This window comes from Drosophila tropicalis, unplaced genomic scaffold (genome assembly GCF_018151085.1).
Source record: "Drosophila tropicalis isolate 14030-0801.00 unplaced genomic scaffold, ASM1815108v1 contig_207, whole genome shotgun sequence".
In the NCBI taxonomy this organism is placed as follows: Eukaryota; Metazoa; Arthropoda; class Insecta; order Diptera; family Drosophilidae; genus Drosophila; species Drosophila tropicalis.
The window spans coordinates 13,030-17,372 of NW_027172656.1; positions in this window are offsets into that span (position 1 = coordinate 13,030).

Sequence of the window (4,343 nt, forward strand, 5' to 3'; positions counted from 1 at the left end):
CTGATACTTCCTTTTTAAATGGAGTTTTTTTATAATAACCATGACTACGTTTCACATCAGCTAAAAAGGACTCACGTTTTCCACATACCTCCCGTAGTTCAGAGACTGAGGTGATCTCGATATTTAAAATTTCGTGTCGTATTTCCGGTCTCAAATTATTTTTTAAAATTCTCACTAGTCGGTTGTTGCTCATGGGGTGATCCATCTTATCGCCCAAAGTGATTATAGCGTCATAAAATTGATCAAAAGTTTCATTGACATCCTGTTTTCTACGCCTCATGTCCTCTTCGATGTCCCCATCATCTCGCAACTCTTTAAACTGCTTTTTAAATGCCGAACACAAGGTGCTCCATCTAATTTGTCCTACTGATTTATGATACCGCCAATAGAATTCATTTGCTTTTCCTTCAAATAATGAACTGGCGTTTCGGCACATAATATCAAAATTTCCTTCAAGCGTTTGGTGAGTCAAAGCTTCTACTCGATAAATAAAGTGATCTATTGACAGTCCTTTACCAGTAAACTTAAGTTTCCACCCATTCATAATATGAGAAACTTTATCTGGCCTTTGCAACAAGTCTGACTCTACACTTCTGCTGGCAGATGATCTCTGACCATAATCTCCTCTTCGCGGATCCTCACCAGACACATTAAAGGTATTTAGATCCAGCTGATCTATCTGATCTAACGGGGATGTTCGCCTTGGTGCTACTGGATTAAGCCTTTGCACGCAGGCCGTCACATTTGTCTCAATAAGACGAGTCATTTGCGCAGTTAAAGCAGTCATTAATTCGTTTTGCAACGTTCTAAATTGGTCATGATCAATTATGTTTTCCCTCATTGAAGTAACCCCAGTTTCTACGTTCGACCTTTCCGAAACAAAAGAGTGACTTCTAGCTGCTTGTTCTTGTAGCAACTGTGTTTGGGACCTTGTCCTCATACCTGCACTCGTAGAAGGAGCAGTATCGATGGGATTTTCCCTGATAGTTATGTCGCCAGTCTCTTCGTCACTCATTGTAAATCAAATTTAATTTGATACAGTTTAACCCTACCTTACTATAAGTGTTATTTGACCTCTACGATGGAAATTATTTTAACTAACTGCTATTATATTTAGTAAGTATTGTATTTATAAGAATCTAATAAAATATATTAAAAATCGACAGTAATTAGAAAGACAATGAATAAAAGACAAATGAATCGAGTCCAATTCAGTAAACAATCGAAACAAAAAGTAACCAAAATAAATCATAAAAAAATGAATTCATGCCATGCTACACTCTCCCACAGTAAAGCATACAAACTGCCTATTAGCATAAACAGACTATTTAGATAAAATAGAAATAGGATAGATAGTTTAAAATAGAATTAGAATTGAAAATATCCTCACTCATTGAAATCGTGGTCATCGAAAACTTCTTTTGATGGTTCTCCCGACGAATCCTATGCGCTTACAATGGGCAAATTTTCAATTTATAGATCTTAGCAAACACCAACTCAATCGTGGTTAAATCGCATTTCCGGAGAGTATTGATTAAAATTCCTATGCGACTGAGCGAGCGTAAACCAAAGATGTATTCATAAATACATGTAAGAACCTAAATAAAATCAACGTTTTAAAAGCGGTTAAGCGCTTGGACCTTAGTTTTAATTTCTGCTTAAATTCCAGCAAAATTTCTCGTCTCATTATTTAGTTCTAAAGTTGACTCAAATAGTTTGCTAAGTTGATGGACAGAAGCTAATACTTGTATTTTGCTTTCTGTGTTCCGAACTCAATAGCTAATCTAAAGGCGTCATAAAAGTGAAAGGAAATAGAGATTTCTTATTCTTTGAAAATTGAATATTTGCGAGTTTCATTGACTTCATCTAAATGTTGTAATGAGGCCTCACGATTGGGCGCCAAATAATAAAATAATGATATAATTATAACTGTAACGGGTAACGTATAGTTTGGGCGGGTCTGGCAGTAGCTGGCTATCGGCTGGCACGCTGTAAATTTCCGGCACTAGCTCGTCGACAAAAGGGGTGTAGTTCTGCCGAAATCCAGTTACCACAATTATTTATTTATATTTTCCTCGACCTGCCTGCCTTTCTCATTATTATATTATTAAAAGTGAGCGTGCATGCGACAAGAGGAAGAGAATACCAAAAAAACAAAGATAGAAAAGGAAGATACAAAAGAAAGATTGAAAAGAAAGATAGAAACGAAAGATAGAATTTCATACGCTGCATTTCGATACTTGCAATCACTGGTGGTTTTGCGATTGACAATTGCCCACCCTTCCTATGATCATCGGCCGCTTGAAGCTTTAACTTCAGATGATCCCTTCGTTCTTTACTGGGGAGACAGGTGTAGATGGATGAATTCAAGATAACTTTTAATCAGACATTATAAATTTTTATTGCTTATCTAAGAGGAAAAAAAAAAATTTAGAGTATTAAACATACTTAAAGTTACAAAAAAAAATGATCGCTCTTACAAGTAGACAGAACAAAAAAAAAAATCATCAAAATTTATAATCAAAACAAAACGTCGGCAAGAAGTGCCGCTATTTCAGCAAAAGTATCTCATCAAATAATAAGCAAGACCTAGCGCTAGCAACAGTTGTAGATTAGGCGCACAGACAATTTAGCAGAAGTAGCTAAGCCAAAAGAACACACAAGGGCACGATTTGCCCACGCATGATAACGGGAATATTTTTTTTTTTGTTTGTTTTTTTTTTTTTTTTTTTTGTTGTTTTTCTCTTCTTTCTTTTATTTTATGTTGGGGAATATTACTTTAGTTATTTTAAGGGAAAAAGGGGCAGGTGCAAGGGGTGAAGAACATTTTTTTTCTTTGTTTTTACATAAATAAATATTGGGTGTACATTACTTACAGCTTCTTTATCCAACGTCGAAAGCGCTTTCTCCGTACTGCTGTTTTAAGGAAAGAAAACTATAAAAAAATATTCTAGCACCGAATATGCATACCCTGTAATTCTATTACCTATCCATGTACATATGTATATAAAAGATTTTAGTTGTTTTATTTTTTTTTTCTTTGTATGTCTTTTCTGCTGACTTTGCTGCTTGCCTTTATCTTTACATAGTTCAAAATTTAATTATTTTTTTTCTTACATCTAATCATTAAAGTACTTGACTTGAGATTGCAAAAAAAACTAACAAAAAAAAAAATTTAATTTATACGTTTTTCTATACCTAAACCTAGCTTAACTAAAACTGCTAACCAATCGTCATCCTATGTATGCATTCGGGCGAGCGCTTAGTTGCCCTTCAAAGTTCTTTTCTTTTTCGGTATCTTTTTGTATTTGGGCTTTGTTCTTTGTTTTTCTTCTTTAGATGAAATATAGGTAGATATGGATACTTAGGTCATTCGCTCGATCAGCTGATAGTTATGCTCTTGTATATTGATGTAAGTTGGTATGCGTCTCTTGGGGTGATTATCCGATTAGCGCTTTCGGGTATGCGAAAAATGGTACGCCGCCAGTGCAAGTGTTTATCTTTTTTTTCTTTTTGGTTATGCTTATAAAAAATTAAACGTTTAAAGTGACGGATATTTTTTTTTTTTTTTTTTTTTGTATCGCCTTTGGGCAAACCAAATGTGGTTCCGCCCTCTTGAGGGCTTGCCCAAATGTATATATTTAACACTTTTAAGCACTTTGAAAGGAAATGAACTTCACCAACCATAAATATATGTACATAATTCTTTTGGATTAATTATGCGGGATTTTAACTTAAAAATTTTTTTTTCCCAGCGACTTAGTTAATTGCTTTAAGTATCACTTGACCATTAACCGTCTGACTTTGCCGAATTACCAATTTGCAATGACTCCTACAGATTGCCCGAAGAACTTAGAAACCTATTAAAACAGACGCTTGGTGTATCCACCTCGCCGCCATCCTGGATTCTATAAAACGGTCCTATAGACCCCACTGCCCTTCTCTTTTGCTCCCATTAGAAAGCATTCCCTTAGCAACAGGAGAATTTTTATTGCTTCATTTGCATAGATAAAGTGAGTTTCCTTATCTCTCACCCACAGAACTGCTCAAGAGAGGCTGCAAGCGCTGACCCGAAGATACTTGGTTGGCCACATACGATCATAACATATGTACGTTCCTCACATACGAACATAACATACGATCCTAACATACGATACCCGCTAACATTGCAACATTGCATTGTTTAAATGTTGCTAATCTCTAGCAACAAGCGCCTTTACACAGCCTACAAACCTGGGAAGCGGTCAACAGCTTTGCAGCATACGTAATGCGGGATCTGCGACAATCCGAACGTATGAGAGCTGGAGCGTCGTAGAGAGAGCCACCGACCCTAGGAAGCAATT